Below are 20,404 nucleotides of genomic sequence, written 5' to 3'. Positions count from 1 at the left end.
TTGATTTAGTGCCAACAAAAAGCGACACAATTATTCCCAAGAAATCTCTCGTCGCAGAACTATAAATTCTCTGTGCATTAGAAATATTTCAGCCTGAAGAGGTTCCGATGACTAAGGCTGAAAAATTACTGTAGCAGGATTCATATGGCTGCAAGGTCCTTGTGACTTTTTACGATTTAGTGTGTGTGTGTGTGTGTGTGTGTGTGTGTGTGTGTGTGTGTGTGTACACATGTATGCAGGTGGTCTTGGAGATCAGAAGAGGGTGTAGGATACCTTGAGCTATCCAGTATGGGTGCCGAGAACAAAACTAAGCTTGTAACTACAGAGTCCTCTCTCCAGCTCCACATAGTGACTTTTTAATCTCTTGGTGGTCCCTGCCACCCGTTATTATGAAATATCTGAAGGTATAATAAACTCATATGTTAAAGTGTGCTTTATCCCAACTTCCAAACACGTTCAGACCCACCCATCTTCCCCAACGCTCTCTGATGGGTGTAAGATTTTCTACAGTTAGCCTTCCAGGTTTCTTATTGTCTACGTCTTTGTTTTATTTCGAGACAGAGTTTCACAGATCCCAGGTTGGCCTTGAACTCAAGAAGCAGAATATTATCTTGACTGTTATCAGAATATTATCCTGTCTCAATCTCCCAAGTGCTGGGACACCATAGCTGCTTAGGGTTCCACAGTTAGATAAAGATACTAAAATCCTAGAGTTCTGGATGAGATCTTGTAAAGGGAGCTGCCATCCATTTGTCTGGTTAAGAAGAGTACAGGTAAGAAATAGACTGTTTCGAAGAAAGAGGAAAAACAGCAGAACTTACCAAGGGTAAGGACAGTCTAGACGAACTGAGAAAAAAGTAAACCCAGCTGAACACAGGCCCGTAACACAGCTTCTTGCTGGATAGAGGGAAAATGGAGGTTTCAGAAGGAAAGCCTGATGGTCAGAACCTACTGTGGTTTCAGACCCCCAGACCTTAGCACAACCAGTGCCATGATGGATGTAGCATTCAGTTGGTAAAACTCAGTGAATAGAGAACACCACCTGCCCCAACAAAAACAAAAACTTAATCCATCCAAGTCCACAGTTCCAGGAGTCTCAAAATGTACTAACCTTGCCTTTTGGCTTTCGTAGTTCTGCTTCTGGGTAACTGTTCTCGCTAAATGAAGTATGTCAATCTAGAACGTGTTTTTTGGTGTTTAAAAGCTCACCCTGAGAAAGGCGTGGGCTACCCTGGGATCCCAAACACCCAGTGTGGTCGCTGGCCTGCTAATAAAGACTTCCTAGTGGCTTCAACCTGTGTCCAACTAGTTTTTTTTTTTTTTTTTTTTTTTTTTTACCAAGGACACCACACACCCGTCTTATCCTCAAAATAACCCTCACAAACTCAAATTCCAATGGAGGTTTTTTGATAAAACAGCAATTCGTCTGGCAGACCGGTAGAGAAGAATCTCGTGTTGTCACACTATATGATGTAGAGAAAAATAATCAGGTGCATCTCGAGACGAAAACTATTACTTAAAACGGAGCCACTCTGGGGATCGAAGAATAGAGACAGATTAAGTCAGGGAGCCCAGATTTCAGCTAACATTGCTTCCAGGGTAAGAGACAGCCCTGGGAGGTAGTTTTGCAGAATGGAGGGTTGGTTGCTGGAAACAACAGGCAGAGGGCAACAGGGCTCAGGCAGCGAAGGGCACAGAGAAACTTCTATCCATCTTGGCTGTGAGCAGATCTCCACTGAGAATAACCCCGAGTGCCAGGAGCCTGGTCAGTGGGTTGATCTCTGGCGCCACCTATCGTCCTAGAGCCCCAAGGCTTTGAAGTCCAAAGCTCCGTTGGGTGCCCTCAGAACTTTGGAGGTCTTGAAGGTAGAAAGGCGGGTCCTCTGCCTAACACGGCTGCTTTCTACACTGTGGGAGGGGAAGCAATTGCGGGGACACTCTCAGCTAGAATCAAATCATTCCAGCTGGCGAAAACTGGGGAATCCCTGGAGATTGAGAGAACCTGTCCCACCTACAGATTGCATAGCCAAGTGCCACCAGCAGAGACTCTCTGTGAGTGAAGAAGGGAAACCACTAAGGCGAAGATATGTGACCAAGCTGAATGGGTAAGACAAGACTCCCCCAGGTTCGGCTGGAAACCCTGCTTCTAGCCTCCACCCTCAATCTAATGCTCAGCATCCAAGGTCACGAATGGAAGCTGCTCCAACACGGCTGCCAGAAAGGGGTGTGAGGCCCCTCAGAACTGGAGTTAGAAGTGTGTGAGTGGTAGGATCCTGAACTCTTTTCCTCTGATGGAACAGTGAGTAGTCATACTTCTGAGCCATTTCTCCAGATCCTTTAGTGGGCAAATTTTCCCTTTATTGTATCTAAAGAGAAACCACTTGGACTGGGAGAACAGCTCCATTGGATAGATTGCTTGCCTTGTATGTAGGAGTCCTGGTGTGATCACTGGTGCTGAAAAAGAAAAAAATCTTTATGTTTTTAATATTTACCTTTATACCCCCATCCAATTTTGTTTATATGCTGTTTTCATTATGGGGAAATCTTTATTCCTCCTCTCCTCTCCTCTTTCCTCCCTTCCTCTCTCCTCCCCTCCCCTCCCCTCCCTTCCTACTCTCTCCCCTCTCCCTCTCTCCCCTCTCTCCCCCTCCTCTCCTCCTCTTCCTCGCCTCTCTCTCTCTCTCTCTCTCTCTCTTTCTCTGTTTCCTGTTTCTCCCATTTTTCTCATTTCTACTATAATTTAAATAGCATTGAATTTATCTCATTGCTTTTGATTATTTTTTTATTTTTTTTATTATTTAAAACAATTTTTAAATTTAAATTTAGTTTGATCTTATTCTTCCCCTCACTGAAGTTTGTCCAGAGACTTCCCCTCACTCAAGGTTGTCCCTACCAGCCCAACTTTAAGATCTTTCTCAAAGAAGAACCAAAAACCCAATACAAAAAAAAAAAAAAAAAAAACCAAAAACAAAAAAAAACAAACAACAAAAAAACAAAACAAAACAAAAAACAAAACAAAAAAACCATCCAAACCTAGAAAACAAAATACAACATTGCCCGAAAAGAAAAAAAGCAAAGCTGCCCCATCATAGGGGAATGCCAGGGTGGGGAGGTGGGAGGGAGTGGGTGGGTTGTTGGGAGAGCACCCTCATAGAAGCAGGGGGTGTAGTATAGGGGGTTTATGGAGGGGAAGCCAGGAAAGGGGATAACATTTGAAATGTAAATAAAGAAAATATCAAATAAAAGAGAAGAAAAGAAAAGAAAAAAAAAAAGGAAAAAAGCAAAGCAAATCCAACCAACCCAAAACGCCCATCTCCATCAAACCGTGACCAAACAAAAGTGCCCACACAAAACCGTGGAGTCCATTATGTGTTGGTCAGCTACTCCTGAACACAAGATTGGTCCTTAACTGGTTGATTTTTCCAGTGGCTTTTGATTATTTTTAAAGATGAAGCTCAGTCTTAGGAAATATTAACTATTCCCCCACGATTCTCACTTAACAGTGAGAACCAAGGCCATACATAAACAAGGCAGAAGATAAAGTTTAATGAGAGTAAAAACAAGCCCAGAGTTGAGTCTGTCTTGGCTGAGAACAGCTGAGAAACCTCCAGTGACCTGGAAGGGACCTCATGTCTGACCTCCAAAAGAAAGGGCAAAGGTCAGCTGCTATGGGCCTCCAGTGCTTAGCTTTATCCATTAACTGCTGTAGCTAGGATTGGTGGAGCACACCTGTAGGATCAGGTGAGGCAGAGCCAGGTGCATCTCCATGAGTTCAAATCGTGTTTATCATAACCATCTCTTATAACCAACCGAGGACAACTCCACCCCAGTTTGTGCAACCCAGCATGGGCCAGAAACTTGGCCCTCAGTGGCCATCACTACCTAAAGCCGGACACTGAGGTTTGGAGTTATTCCTTTCCATGTTGGAGCATTGACTGGCTGAACCATCCTCATCTTCTGATGAGAATGACGTAAACTGAGAGCTACAGAGTCATACTACTGCATAACTCAAACGGGCTCAAAAATATTTACCCAACATTAGATATTTACCAATATTTACCCATCCAATAGAAAGCACACCCTTCTCAGAATCCCACGGGATCATCTCTAAAGTAGACCACATTGTAGGCAACACACCAAGTCTGAAAAAACGAAGTCTTATATTGTATCAGGTCGTAGTAGAATATTGCTAGAAATCAATAGAAAAGAAGAACTACACAACTACTTGTAGACTGAGAAGGACAACTTTTAATGACTAGTGGGCATCAGGAAGGAAATTTTACAGTTCCCAGAATCATGAAACTGAGTGCATAACTTACCAGAGTCATCAGATACACCTAAAAATAAATGTTCCCCTCCTTTTTGGTGTGTGGGTGGTTAAGACATTTCTTTCTTTTGGTTTTTTGTTTTTTTTTTTTTTTTTTTACTAGATATATTTCTTTACTTACATTTCAAACGTTATTCTCCTTCCCGGTTTCCTGTCCATAAGCCCCCATTCCCTTCCCCTCCCCCCTATCGCTATTCCCCTTATACATCCCCCTTACTGCCCTCCCCATATTCAACTGCACTGGGGTCCAACCTTGGCAGGATCAAGGGCTTCCCCTGCCCCTGGTGTCCCAACAAGGCTATTCTCGGCTACATAAAGACATTTCTTTTCATAGATTCAGTTTCTTATCGAGGTTTGAGAGACAGGTTAGAGATTAAGGGTACTTGTTGATCTTCCAGTGGACCCCAATTCAGTTCCCACGGTTTGTGTCAGGAAGCTCAAAACTGCCTATAATTACAGCTCCAGGGTCCCAATTCCCTTTCTAGTTTTCATGGGAACCCGCACACAGGTAGCACACGTACACACAGATAGAACAATACACATAAATAAAAATTAACACTAACATTTTTCCTCTACTGAAAATCGATCCCCCCCCCATAGTATATCCTGATTGTGGTTTCTCCTCCCTCTACTTCTCCAATTCTCCCCTCCAACCTGGGTCTATGTCTCTCATTATAGAACAATATATATATATATATATATATATATATATATATATATATATATATATATACCACATTGAATTGGACAAAACAAACAGGAAAAGATCCCAAGGGAAGGTACTAGAATCAGAACGAGAGACCCATTCGTTTGTACACGCAGAATCCCATAAAAACACTAAGCCAGAAGCCGTAATAAATGCACAAAGGACCTGTGGGGGTGGAGTGTGTGGGGGTGGGGTGGGGGAAACCAGAGAGAGCAATTAAATTAAAATTTTTTAAAAGATTAAGAAGAAAAGTCCTGAGATGATATTTTGAGACGAGGAAGCTTCACAGAGACCTTCGCTTTTCTTGCTGTGGGCATCTACCTTGGCGCACGCAGCCTGCCCCTAAACATTTTTTTGTTTTCCCTAGAGACTCCTTAGAAAAAAAAACCCAAGTTTTCATTTGCAGTGGGTATCATTGGAGACAGCTTCCAGGTTAGGAATGAGGGTTGGGGATTTAGCTCAGTGGTAGAGCGCTTGCCTAGCGAGCGCAAGGCCCTGGGTTGGTCCCCAGCTCCGAAAAAAAAAAAAAAAAAAAAAAAAAGAAAAAAAAAAAAAAAAAAAAAGAAAACCAGGTTAGGAAGTAAGCACGTCTTCTGTCGGCTCTAGGACGCCATCTGGTGTAGACCCGCGCAGGGCCCCGTGCCTGCTGCCTCAGTCTCTGAGTTCCTCGGAGCCTCAGTTCTGTTGTTTACAGGTCCTCGTCTCTTCACATCTCCCATCCTTTCTTTCTGCCCCCTCTTCAACATAGCTCCCTGAGTTCTGAGGGAAGACACTTGATAGAGACACACCATTTAGGACCGAGTGTTCCCAAGTCTCGCACTCTGCGTAATGTCTGTCTGTCTGTCTGTCTGTCTGTCTGTCTGTCTATTTGTTCCCATCTGCCACAGGAGGAAGCTTCTCTGATGATGGCTAAGCAAAGCACTGGTCTTCTATGTGAATAGCAGAATATCATTAGGAATCATCTTATTGCTACATTCTTTTAGTAGAACAATAATATTTGGTTTTGGCGTGGCTCACCGACCTATCATCTCAGGTTCTTGGTCACTAAGAACAGGGAATGGCTTTTATCTCCTGAAATAGACTTTAGGTCAAACCAGACACAGTTTGGTTACTTCCACAACTTTGTGCCACCATTGCCCTAGCGTACCCTGCGGGTAGGAGACCATTGCAGATCAAACCATTTGTACCTGGGCTGGTGTTATTCAACGTACCCATCCAGTATCATGAATAATAGTCTGTGGGGATGAACACTTATATGTACCAGTCGACTTTCCTATATTCAATGAGCTATCTAGGCATTGCCTTTAGCAATGGGGGTCAGTTTGTGGAGAGCAAACTATAGTCTTGGCAACAGCCTGGGTTGTTTGTTTTGCAAGCAACTCAATTAAATGTAGCCGATTCCAGGTATTGAAAGCTTCATTTGATGACAAGAGTTGTTCAGCTGGGGCTCTGTTGCTCCCACTGTTTGGTCATTTCGTTTACATTTTCATTTACATTTTCTTTCATATTAGGAAGCTTCTATTGTACTAGATTTCCCAACTTCCTCAAATGGCCCTTGATTTTAGATGTCACTCAGATATTCCCTCCTTCGCACCCCCCCTTCCCTACCCATTGTCACTTGATCTCCCTATTCCAGTCCCTCCGGCACTCCCATGTCCATCTATAACTATTCTATTTGTCTATTTGTCTTTCTGGGTCAGACTCAGGATGATTCTTTTCTAGATCCATCCATTTACCTGAAAAGTTTAACATTAATACAGTAATACAGCTGGATCCTGAGCTAGATCAATGTCCGTCTTCCTGAGAAACTGCTACACCAATTTTCATAGTGGCTATAAAAATATGTACTGCCACCAGCAATGGATAGGTAGTGCCCTCACTCCATACCCTCACCAGCTGGAGGTGTCACTTGTTTTATTGATCTTAGTCGTTCTGATGAGCGTAAGAAGAAATCTCAATGTAGGTTCAACCTGCATTTCCCTGATGGCTCAGGATGTTGAACAACTCCTTAAGTATTCCTCAGCCCTCTGAGTTTCCTCTTACGAGAATTCTCTGTTTAGATCTGTGCCCCATTTTTCAATTGGGTTTTTATTGACTAATTCATGTATTTTAGATATTAGCTCTCTATCAGATGTGTGGTTGGTAAAAATCTATCTCATTCTGGAGGCTGCCACTTTGTCCAAATGACAGTGTCGTTTGCCGTGCAGAAGATTTTCAGTTTCAATACGTCCCGTTTATTAATTGTTAGTCTTAGTGCCCGTGCTTAGAGTTTTCTGTTCAGAGTCCCCCCCCAACCACCTGGACCAAATAGTTCAAAACAACACCCAATTTCTCTTCTATCAAAGACTGTGTAGCCAGTCTTATCTTGAGATCTTTGATCCGCTGAAGTTGAGTTTTATGCAGGGTGATAATTATGAATCTATTTGCATTCTTCTATGTGCATCCATCTCCTTTGACCAGACCATGTGCTGATCATTTGTTGCTGGCTTTTTTTCTAGTGTGTTTTTCTGGTGTCTTTATCAAGAATCAGGTGTCGATAGGTGTGTGGATTCATGTCTGTACTTCGATTTCATTCAATTTATCAACAGGTCCGTTTTGTCTCAGTGTCATGCTGTGTTTACCACTGTAGCTGTGTAGTACAATTTGAGGTTGGAGACGGTGACATCTCCAGAAGTACTTTTATTGTTCAGGATTGTTTTAGCTATCTAGGTTGTTGTGTTTCCATATGAAGCTGAAGATTATCCTTTCCAAGATCTGTAGAGAATTGTGTTAGAGTTTTGATGGTAATCGTATTGAACCTGTAGATTGTTTTTAGTAAGATGGCCATTTTTATTATATTAGTCCTATTGATCCCTGAGCATGGGAGATCTTTGCATCTTCTGATATCTTCTTTAATTTCTTCAATGTCTTCAAGTTTTTATCATATAAGTCTTTTACTTGTTTGGTGAGTTACCTCAAGACATTTTATATTGTTTGAAGCTATTGTGAAAGGTGTTGTTTCTCTGATTTATTTCTCAACCCATTCATCATTTTATATGGGAAGGCTGCTGATTTTTTTTTGTTGTTGTTGTTGTTAATTTTATTTACAGACATTTTGCTGAAACTATTTATCAGCTGTAAGAGTTTCTTAGTGAAATTTTTAGGGTCACTAATATATATTATCATATCATCTACAAATAAAGATATTTCAATTCCTTCCTTTTCAATTTGTACACCTTGATTTCCTCCAGTTGACTTAATGCTCTACCTAAGAGTACTGGTATTGGATAGGTACCAAGCAAGTGCCCAACCTTTTGTTCCTGATTTTAGTGGAATTGCTTTGAGTTTCTCTTCATGTAACAACAACAAAAATATTTTGGACACAGTATCTCACTATGTAGCATGTTTGGTGGTGATGGACTATAAGCTGTAAGTCAAGTAAAGACTTTTCTTCCATAAATTGTTTTGGCCAGAGACCAAACCAGAACGATGTATAAGATTAAAACTGCCATAAAGAAACCTGCTACCTTCTATGCTTTCTAAGACCTATATTTAAAAAGCTCACACCACAAGTATTTTAAATGCAGAAAGTGCAATACTGCAAGTTATAACTAACCAGAGGGAGTGCTTTGAAACTTTCTAAAGAATTAACAGAGGCTTATGAATGTAAGCTCATGGCATGGTTCGTTGATGGATTTATACATAAAGATTTTCAACAGCATGGTCTTTCATTAGTTTACCTAGTGAGGGAAGACTGAAGGCTATGAGTCAGACCCCTTGATTACACTCATCCATAAAAAGACAGCATACTCTGTATACAACCTAAAATGCAGACATTTTAATGAATTTGCCACTAAACTGGATAGGACATAAAATCAATCTTCATCTTGGGCCTTAATTAGATGATGAAAACTGCAATTTTAGATTTATACTTGAAAAGCAGTTGTGGAAGGTGTCTTAGTTAGGGCTAGGATTGCTGTGACCAAATGCCATGGCTAAACTAACTTGGGAAGAAAACGGTTTACTTGACTCGTGCTTCCATACTATCGTTCATCATCGGAATAAACCAGGGCAGGAATTCACATAGGGCAGGAATCTGAAGGCAGGAGCTGATGTGGAGGTCACGGAGGGGTACTGCTTACTGACTTGCTCAGCCTGCTTTCTTATAGAACCCAGGACCACCAGTTCAGGGATGGTTCCACCCGCAATGGGTAGGGTCCTCGTGAATCAATCACTAAGAAAATGCCCACAGCTTGTCTACAGTTGGGTGATAAGGACGCATTTTCTCAACTCAGGCTCCTTCGGCTCTAATGACTCTAGCTTGTATCAAGTTGAGATAAAACTACCCAGTACAGAAAGCCCATTACTTATTTTAGTATTTCTGTGTTTTTATGTGCAGGCAAACCTGATGAATTTGACCTCTCAGTATTAAATCAGATTCATTTCTAATTTGTGGGGGTATCAATATCCTGAAAATGAGGCTAGGGCCAGATGCAACATACTCAGCCTTCTTTATTATTTATGTTACTTTTATTTTCTTTCTTTCTTTTCTTTTTTCTTTTTTTTTCTTTTTTTCGGAGCTGGGGACCGAACCCAGGGCCTTGCGGTTGCTAGGCAAGCGCTCTACCACTGAGCCAAATCCCCAACCCCATTTTCTTTCTTTTTTAAAAAATATTTATTTATTATAGTACACTGAAGCTGTCTTCAGAGACACCGGAATAGGACACCAGATTCCATTATAGATGGCTGTGAGCCACCATGTGGTTGCTGGGATTTGAACTCAGGACCTTTGGAAGAACAGTCAGTGCTCTTAACCACTGAGCCATCTCTCCAGCCCACTTTTATTTTCTATATCTACCTATACGGTTGCATTTGAATGTAACAGTTTTAAGGCATAGATCCTTAAATTATGCTCCCACAAATGAGTTTGGTTTAGGGCTTGGCTCCTAGTGTATGGGGTTTTACTTGTATCATTTCATACAGCATGATAGAAGCAACACGATCTGACATCAGACCAGGTCAGGGAGGGACACATGGCTTCATTGACACATTCTCAACTGGAGTCCTGAGCTGAACTGTAAGAAGTTTCCCAGCAGCCACTATGATATAGGAAGACAGCTTCCCATGAAGAGACCAGTAGGGATTTGATTGATAGTCCTCGCTGCACCCGGTTTTCAAGGCATCCCAGTCCAGGCATACATGCGACACTGAAAAGGACTCCAGCCCTGAGTAATTTGAGTTCTTCCAGCTGTTTGAGCGTTTTTAATTAGGTGTCAGACTTTGTGGGACCAAAATGACTTTGTGGACATAAGAACATGATGGTATTGTGTGTTCTCCTCCTAGAGTTCACAGTCAATACATTACAGCACAGGAAATCTTGAACGCCCAAAGAAATGCTCATTTAGTAAGAGGTGATACTCCACCCCGACCCACATTCATTTTGCTCCTCTCTCCTTGCTCGTAAGCTTGTGACTTTAGAGTTCCTTACATGGAGCATGGGAGGAGCTATTTACAGGTGCACGAGCTTCTCAGCCGTAGGTGCCCTACAGAAGAACATGTCTCTCTGCACCTAGCTACCATGAATTGCTTACAGATTACCAGGAAGGGCTGGGGGTCTCATGAGCCCCTCTCTTGTAAACAACACAATGTTGATGGACTCTTATTTCCTACCGATTTTCTGTAAGAAGTCACAGCTGGTGAGAGTTCAAAAGGGTGATGACTGTTTCAGGCCCAGAAGACAGAGCTCTCCCTACAGCTCCTCAGGCCTACCATTTCTTCTTGCCTTCTTTCTGCCTGCTCTTCGGAGATGTTCCCTAAAGTGGCCACACAGACACATTCAACGATCACTTATTCTCATCACTTTACCTATTAAATGTTCCTTAGACAAATGCCTCCTACTGATAAAGGGAAAAAGATTATTATTATTATTATTATTATTGTTATTGTTGTTATTATTATTATTATTATTATTATTATTATTATTATTATTATTATGTCAAAGTTGAGAGCAGAGAGAATCTGTAGGCACAGAACAAATATGTGGACCATTTGACAGGCACACCGTGTCCCTTTAACAACACAGCAGCAGCAGTAGCTTTTCCTTCGGAAGCTGTGATCGTTCCAGTCACGTGTTTTCTACAAGGTTTCCAGTATGAGATGTGAATTTCCTCCTGTGGAACAAGCCTCACATCTAATGAGAAAGATGTTAGTTACCCCTGTAACTGTTGGACCAGTGGACACAGCTGATCTATCACAGCTCCAGCCTGGTTTTACACAGGAAGAAATAACAGGCCCGCCAAGGCGACATGGTGAGGTCCTGTTTCAAAAATAATAAATATACAAAGCTATATAATCTTCCTATTTATGCGACACAATTTGTGACTATACAAACAGAACCTAATTGTTTATCATTATGCAAAATTAATATTCACTCACTCACTCACTCATTCATTCATTCATTCATGTATTCATGTATTTATGTATATGTGTTTGCATAAGTAACTAGGGAATTGAATACTAGTTGCAAGGGCTTTTATCTAGGTAAAAACTCTGACTGTCAGAGATGCAGAGATGCTCGGCAGTTAAGAGCACTGGCTGTTCTTCCAGTGGGGCAGAGCGAAGTTCCTAGCATCTGCATGGAATGGCTCATAGTTGTCTGTAACTCCAGTTCCAGGGGATCTATCATCCTTTTCTGGCTGAGGTGGACACTAAGCATTCATGTGGTACATACACACACATACATGCAGGGGGAACAATCATACACACAAAATAATCTTTAAAAAATTAAAAAAAACCTTCTATTTCTCTTGCCTATATTTAGGTTGTTAGTTTTTTGTTGTTGTTGTTGTTGTAGTTGTTGTTATTGTTGTTGCTGTTGTTGTTGTTTTCAAGTGCTTTGTTGGCGGTTCATGTTGTTGGCGATAGGACCTATTATAGCCAAAATGCGCACACATACGCACGTGCACACACACGACACACAAACACATACACAAACCACACAAATAAATTTAAATCTAAGTCACACATTTGAGAGAAAACGTGCAGAACTTGTTTATCCAGCCTGACTTATTCATTTAACCAAATGACTTCCAGTTGCACTCATTTCCCTGAAAATGTCCTAATTTCATTTTTCTTTGGAGCGGCACTCCAATGTATCTCCATACGACATTTGTTTTCCTGTCTCTTCATCTTCTTGTGGACATCTAGGCTGGCTCCATTCCATGGTTACTGTGAACCAGGCAGCAGTCAACATGAATGTGTCTCCGTGGTGTGCTGATTTAGAGTGTTTTAATTACAAACCGAAGAGGTACAGGTAGGCCCCAAGGTAGCACTCCTTTAAGTGTTTCTTAGGGAAGCTTTACCCTGATTGCTAGCATAGCTACATCCTTAGCAGAAATGAAGGAGCACCTCCCTTCTCCCACATCCTCACCCGTATGCTTTCTTGAAGATAACCGTTCTGACTGGGGTGAGATGGAATCTCAGAGCAGCTTTAATCTGATGACCGAGAGTGTTGAATTCTTTTTCAATTAGTCTTGGTCCTTTGCATTTCTTCTTTTTATTTATTTTGGGACAGGGCTGGCCTGTCACTCACAAAGAAATGTCTGCCTCCGTCCCTATCTCGAGTGCTAGAATTAAAGGTGGAGATCATCATATCCAGCCCAGTTATATTTGTTTTGAGAACTTTCTGTTTAGCTCATTAGTACTGACTACATGAATTGGTTTTTGTTTGTTATGGCTGGTCTGGAACTGGCTAGGTAGACCAGGATGACCTTAAAAAGATCCACCAGCCTTTGCCTCCTGAATGCTGGGATTAAAGGGGTAGCTTCAGCCAGTCCCCCATTGCCTGAAACTTCAGCTCATCAGCTCCTCCCATTACTTTACCCAGACTAGTTAAAATGACCACTTAGACCTATAATTTCTAGTTCCAATATCTGGGTCATCCCAAGATGCTGTTAGTTGGTGTTTTCTGTTGGCCCTTTGTTCCATTCTTTTAGCCTCTTCTAAAGCAGCAGTTCTCAACCTGTGGGTCACGTGGGGGTTGCATATCAGGTTGAATATCAAATATTTACATTACAATTCCTAAGGTAGCAGATGGACAGTTATGAAGCAGCAAAGAAATAACTTTAGGGTTGAAGATCGCCACAGCATGAGGAACGGTATTAGAAGGTCACAGCCCTGGGAAACTTGATGAGCATTGGCCTAAGGCAATGTTGGATCATATTCTTAAAATGCTCTTCTGAGCATGTGGATTCTGCGATTTCTTTCTATAATGTGCATTGTTCAGCATGCTATTATCTTCCTGTAATTTGTATAGGATAGGATTATGTTACAGTTGAACGGAGACAATCGTGTCCATCCCCGGGGATATCTAGAAGTCTGGCGTTGTGTCTTGGTAATAAGGGCAGTGAACTCATCCTTTGTGATGTAGTGCTAAGTTCAATTCTGCCCTGAAGGCAACTAAGGATGGTTTATATGTTGATAAACGACTCCTGACACGACCAGTTAAACATTCTGACTTGACTCTTACACCCAGAAGGACATCAAAAGACTCCCTAGAAGCTTCTTCCCACTTCTCCTGAAACCAAGGCGTATCACACAAGGTTTGGGAATATAGTCTGAGATAAAAACCTATTGGCTGTAAATAAGTCAGATCCAAGGACCTATGCCTGGACGTTTGTAGCCCCAGATGTTAGCTGGCTACCTTCTTTTCTGCTATACCACCTTGTTTGTCTTTAGGATGAATTTTACCTGAATTACCTTATGAGCTCTATAAGTCTTTTCAACAAACATAACACTAGAAAATCAAACGGTGGACTCAGATCTACAGTGCAGTGCCAGTTTCTGTCTTAGTTGGTTTTCTGTTGCTGTAATAAAATACCACAACCATCACAATTTATCAAAGAAAAAGTTTAATTGGACTTATGTTTCCTAAGGGTTAGAGTTCATGAGTGCATAGTGTAGGGGCAATTGAGAGCTCCCACCCTGACCCACAACCACAGGCAGAGAAACACGGGAAACTGTGGGAGTCTTTTCAAAGTGTGTGTCCAGTGACATACCACCTCCTCCAACAAGGCCATACTCCTCAGTTCTCTTCAAACAGTTCCATCAATTGGGGGACCAAGTATTCAAACAAATGAGCCACGCGGGGCACTTTCATTCAGATGGCCACAGCTTTCTTTCAGGTCTGTCACTATTTCGTAGATCTTTTCCACACGAGGGAATCAGGGCAGGGCTGGAAAGAACTTTCGTATTCCCATTTTAAAGTGTGGAGCAGAGACTGAAAGGCCATCCAGAGACTGCGCCACCTAGGGATCCATCCCATATGGAGCCACCAAACCCAGACACTATTGTGGATGCCAAGAAGTGCATGCTGACAGGAGCCTGATATAGCTGTCTGCTGAGAGGATCTGCCAGAGCCCCACAAATACAGAGGCAGATGCTCTCAGTCAACCGATGGACTGAGAACAGGGTCCAATGGAGGAGTTAGAGAAAGGACTGAAGAAGTTGAAGGGGTTTGCAACCCCATAGGAAGAACAACAATATCAACCAACCAGACCCCCAAGAGCTCCCACGGACTAAACCACCACCCCATGAGATCACAGGGATGGACCTATGGCTCCATCCGCCTGTGTAGCAGAGGATGACGCCCTCCCCCAATCAATAGGAGGAGAGGTCCTTAGTCCTGTCAAGTCCTCAGTGTCCCAGTGTAGGGGAATGTCAGGGGGGGAGGTGGGAGGGAGTGGGAAAGCATGGGGTTGAGGTGGGGTGGGAGATAGTGGGTTTCTTGGGGGAAACCAGGAAATGGGATAACATTTAAAATGTAAATAAAAAATGCAATTAAATAAAAAAGCAATCTGTCCCCGAGGAACTGACTTAATTCTCAATCTGGCCAAAAGTCAACACTAAGAGATAGGAGGGGGGGGGTGGGGGAGGTGGGGATAATCCTGCTGCTGATTGGTTCAGAGTGGGTAAGCTGTGAAACCTCTCTCACAATGCTAATAAACCTTTTTGTGTTTTTTGGTGAATAAAGAGCAGGAGGCTAGAAATGGGGGAGGGGCGGGGCTGGGAGAGCCAACTTTGTAGAGCTAAGGTGGTAGGGGAGTTTCGTTGAGCCTAGATGGCTAATAGGCTTATACTATACAGAAGTTTCCATTATACCCCAAGTGGAACCCTCAAAATCCCCCAAAACATCTTCAGCTAAATGTCAATTTGGTTTTTTTTTTTTTTTTTTTTTGACATTCTTTCTCTATAATCTTGGGATTCCCATGCCATAAATTGTTTGCCTTGTTTCAAGGTATGTTAGGGGAACCATCTGATTATAACTCCACAAGTTGTTCTTTTCCCATGCAAAATCCCACTTTTGTAGTGACTTACTTGCTTGCAATAAAAAGGCCTTCCTGCTCTTAAAAATAAAAGTTTTGTTTTTAACTTTGTTTTAAAGTGTGTGTTTGTGTGTGTGCGCGCGCCTGTGTGTTTATAGATAGATGCCTGTGGAGGGCAGAAAGGGACATTGTGAACTGTCTACTGTAGGCATTGGCGACTGAACCTGTATCTATTACAAGAGCAGCACACACTATTAATCACTGACCTCTATCTGTAGCCCTAGTATCTTACTTATATCCCTCTCAACTTCAAAGTTGCTCATTCTTTTCAATGGCTCCACATTCCTGGTCCTTTGGGTTATCTTTCAGGTTCCCCCAGCCTTTGGTATCACCCGTATTTGACCTTATGCTAATAGTAGCAAACAATGGGTTTATCTTTGTTTTTGCTTTTGTTTGTGTTTTGAGATGGGGCCTCCGTAGGTAGCCTTGGTTGACGTGGACCTTATTATTCAGGCTAAGCTGGAGACCTGCCTCCCTTTGTCTCCTGAGTGCTGGAATAAAGGCTGCTGCAAACAATGAAAACTCGAGTTATCCAGACTGCCCGGCAGCTAAGAGCCTTTGCTGCTCTAACGTAAGGACTGGAGTTTAGATCCTAGCATCCACATAGAGAAGCTTACAGATGCCAGTGCCCAGAGACCCTATGCCCTCTTTTGGTCGTAATGGGTACACGGGCACACAGGTACCTACATTAACACACACCAACAAAAAATATGAATAATGGCAATAATAAAAACTTTAAAGGTGGGGCACCTAGAGAGATGTCACATCAGTTAAAAGCACAGGGTGCTTGTGCAGAGGACCCCGGTTTGATTCTTAGCACCCACAGGGTGGCTCACATCCATCTGAAACTCTAGTTTCAAGGGATTCAACTGCATCTTCTGGCTGCCTGTACATAGATGCTGGCAACCATGTATAGACAGAAAGTAAAAATAAATGACTCTTAAAAGACAATAAATATTCTAAAGAGGTAACATGTCATAGACCATCACTCTTCCAGCAAGGACACTTTGCTAAGGCTGATCGGAAACAACTTTTTTTTTTTACAAAGAATAGTAAGTAATTAAGCTATATAATAATCAGCTATCTATTAATTGCAGCTTAGTGATCTACTGCCGTACCTGACTCTGACTTTAGATAAAGCCAACCGAGAGAAGGCTGTACACAGTGCACGGGATTTCAATCTTCGTGTTTGTTAATATGTTATACAATCCCGATAATAATCCAATAGTAAGTGCTGTGCACCTGATCGACGTAGTTGACAGAAAGCAACAGATACTCTGCAAAGGTGAGTCATAAAACCGAAAGCCCAAACACGGACCACTTGATTTCTAAGTCTGGCCTCTTATGTACGCTCATACGACACAATATAGCTATATAGTTTATAATTTTAAATGTGTGTGTGTGTGTGTGTGTGTGTGTGTGTGTGTGTGTGTAAAACCAGAAAGTGTGGCAAGTGCCTTGATCCCAGCACAGAGATATGGGAACAGGTAGGTCCCTGGGGCTTGGTGGCCACCCAGCCTTGCTTCTTCAGGCAAACTCTAGGCCTTTGAGAAAACCTATCTCATAAAACAGTGGTGTTATCCTAAAGAATGATCCTAAAAGTTGTCCCCTGGCCTAAGCAGGAATGCATATTAATGAATCATATTAACACATATACGCATGTGTTTATACACACACTCATACCCCTACCACAAGATATATATTTTTATGCTTGTGCCTGTTTTTAACATAGTTTTAAAGAATGATGTACTACACAGAAGGAAAAATATTGCTGAAGGAAACTACATTGCCAAATGCGCTCTCTCTCTCTCTCTCTCTCTCTCTCTCTCTCCTTCCTTCCTTCTTTCTTTCTTTCTTTGTTTCTTTGTTTCTCTCTTTCTTTCTTTCTTTCTTTCTTTCTTTCTTTCTTTCTTTCTTTCGTTCGTTCTTTCCATTAAAAACAATTTATTATGGCATAACAGGAATGTCCATGGCAGGAAGGTCACAGGGAGTGGCTGCTGCTACTGCCAGCATCCACTTTCTCCATCTGCAGCAGCAGGGGCTGAGGGATAGGGAGGAGTTTCACATTATGGGGCCTGACTCAGGTTCCCCTACACGAGTGCTGATTCCTGTGTTCTAAGGGAGTGGCGAGAATGCACATTCAAGGGATTCTCTTAGGAACTCTGAGTTCAAACAGAATGTTCTATTTCAAGCTGCAAGTCGGAAGCTCTGGATTCCTCCTAAGACACTATCTGGAGGTCCAGCGGGGTCATAGGGTGACACCCGCATATCCTGCAGCAGACCTTCTAGATTGTTTCTCAGTGTGGCGTAGGGCGGCTTCTCCTTGTAATAAGAGGGTCATCACCACCTTCATACTCCCGCAGGGTCTCTGAGGCTCTGTTCCAGCGGCCACACAGTCCCACGAGGGGCTCGGGGCTGTCCAGCTGCTTCTGCTTCTGCCTCATTATTTCTTTAGTGTTAGGAAGGCAGTTTGTCCATGAGAGGAACCCGTAAAGCCAATGGAGCATACAGTGACCCTTGCAAGGTCTGGAGATCTCTGTAGAGGGAGGGCCTGAAGCGCTGTGCACACTCACACTAATGAACTCCAGGTCCCCCTCGTTTGGCTGTCTTCTTTGTAGGCCACATGTTTGCCACCTGGGCGATATCAGTAGGTGAAGCCCATGTAGGGTCCCCAGTGTCCAATGCTTCCCATTCTGGTCGGTCAGCTCTGTCCCTGTGGGCAGAGCCTGGAGTGGTCACCTGGTTCTACTTCAGTGTCTGAGGGCTCAGCCTAGTGGAAAGTGGGCTGCCTTTGGGGGTCAGGGGTCTGCTCCAGGGGTCTGTGGTTCGGTCAGGAGAACTCAAGGTGTCATCAGATCCAGAAGTGTCACAGTCAGAGTGGATGGAGAGTGGAAGAGAAGTGACAGTGTGTGACTATTTCACTTTCTTCACAGAGGTTTCAGAACTGGAGTTCAGGTCTCTCCCGGAGCCCCGAACGGATGACACAAGAAGCGTAGTGCCAGTCAGGGTGCCTCCTTTGTCCTCTACAGGCAAGGTCTTGCCACATTAAGGGCAAAGCTTGAATGATACTTTGACACTTTTGCCACAGACTGGACAGAAGGAGATCATGCTTTGTGGACTCAGGTTCTGGTCCTTGGATTACTGGGTTGGACACTCCAGCTTGAGAACAGCCCTTTCAGTTGCCCGGCAGAAACTTCCGGGGAGCGAGGACAAAGGAGGCGCTGTGCGAGCATCCCCTGCCGGCCCTGACCCAAATGTCAATTCTATAAATGTTTTTTCTGTATACTGGTATTGAATTATCAGGAAGTAAATGTCTTTTAGTGAGAAATAGAAAATTGGCTTTAAACCATAGTTATTTAATTGTCTCATATTAAAATATACTTATTTTACAATATGATATGCATATTATAATATACATTTGTATTATAATAGAAAGATATTAAGAAAATCTTTAAATTTGAAATTTATTCTTGAGAATTTCATATACATATAATGTGAAATATGATTATGCTTGTCTCCCATGCCCCCATCTCTACATCATGCCCTTCTCCACACTCATACCTTTAAAAAAATATAATCCAGTAAGTTCCGTCAGTTCTGCCCACATGTGCTCTGGTATGGGGTCATCTGCAGAAGCCTGGGACTCCTACTGGTGCCCAGATCATCAATGAAGAATGATTCTTCCTCCTCTATCAATTATCTACTGCCAATGGGTATAGCTATGGAGTAGGGAGTGGGGACTAGAGATCATCTATGCCATCTAAAGCAGAATTTAGGATGGCTCAATCTTTTGTGGGCTTGGAATAGAAAGCCACAACTGCCGTGAGGTCATGACTTAGCCAAATCATATCCAGAAAACATTTTATAACATCCCTCCCCTCCCTTCTTTTCTCACACTATTTCCTCTTCCATGATTTCCCTATGCCTTGGTGCTGGTGATGAGGGGGTTAATATAAATGGGCTGCTTAGGACTGGTCACTAAATCTCTTTGTTTCAACACGTTGAGCTGTTGTGTGGGTCCCCATTGACTGCTGTCCACTGCAAAACCAAACAAAAGCAACAAAGCAAATCTTCTCTGACAGAGGCTGAGAGCAGGCCCATGGGTATAAACACATATATGTAGGAAGCCACAAGGCAATTTAACAACATGGTCATTTAGCACAATGACACCCGCAGGTTCTACCATAGGGCCTATGATCTCCTTACCAATGGCCCTTTTGAACAGGATTACAGTACCAGTGTGAAAATTGCTTCAGAGGATTAAGTCTCCAATCAAGTCAGAGGTCAGCTAGTTACCCCGTAACTGTCATGCCAACATTATACCTATTGGTAAATAGGTATAATTTACCTGGAAGGTCAGTAAGGCAGCCCACAGGGACCAACATTTATCAAGACCACTGACATGCAACCAACATACTATGGCCCCTAAACTGAAAATATCCAGCCTCTGGCCCCCTGCAAAACAAGTTTGCTGATTCCTACCCCTTACAGGTCCCTGGGGTTCTCTTAATTTTCTCTCTTTTTTTCTATTTTCAGCCTTTTCATTTGACTAACAAAGTATTGAATGCTCAGAGTCTTAATGGAGGACATAGATTAATTATACATCTGTTGATGCCAAACATCTTTTACTTCAAAGAGAGTAAAGCCATATTTGAGTGAGCATGGCCCAGGGTCACATACTTGGTGTTAACCCAAAAGGCAATTCCACTGTGGAAAAGGGTACATGATGCTATTTATTGGGTGCAAAACAAAGGAAGTCAGAAACCAGGGTATGTACTTAACTTAATATATTGGTGGAAATCACAGGGAGGGCACATGAAGCAAGGCGGTGAAAATTGTTTTTGTATACTCTCTGATGATAGCCTTAACTTTGCTATTGGTAGAAGCTAGTGGTCTGCTTAGAATAACTATATTTTAAAGGTTTTGATAGTCAAAAGGGTGTCACAATGACTAGCTTTCAAAGGGACTAAAATAGTATCAGGTAATTTGGCTGTTTTATTCATCCATAAT

At 42.5% G+C, this 20,404-nt stretch overlaps 1 pseudogene; it reads right to left on the bottom strand.

The window, feature by feature from the left end:
* Positions 1 to 17,613: 17,613 nt before the first annotated feature.
* Positions 17,614 to 18,086, bottom strand: LOC116886957 (annotated as a pseudogene).
* Between the last annotated feature and the right edge of the window lie 2,318 nt (positions 18,087 to 20,404).

This window comes from Rattus rattus, chromosome 18, assembly GCF_011064425.1.
Source record: "Rattus rattus isolate New Zealand chromosome 18, Rrattus_CSIRO_v1, whole genome shotgun sequence".
In the NCBI taxonomy this organism is placed as follows: domain Eukaryota; kingdom Metazoa; phylum Chordata; class Mammalia; order Rodentia; family Muridae; genus Rattus; species Rattus rattus.
The sequence above is the reverse complement of the archived record's forward strand: the minus strand, read 5'-3'. Positions and strand labels throughout refer to the sequence as shown.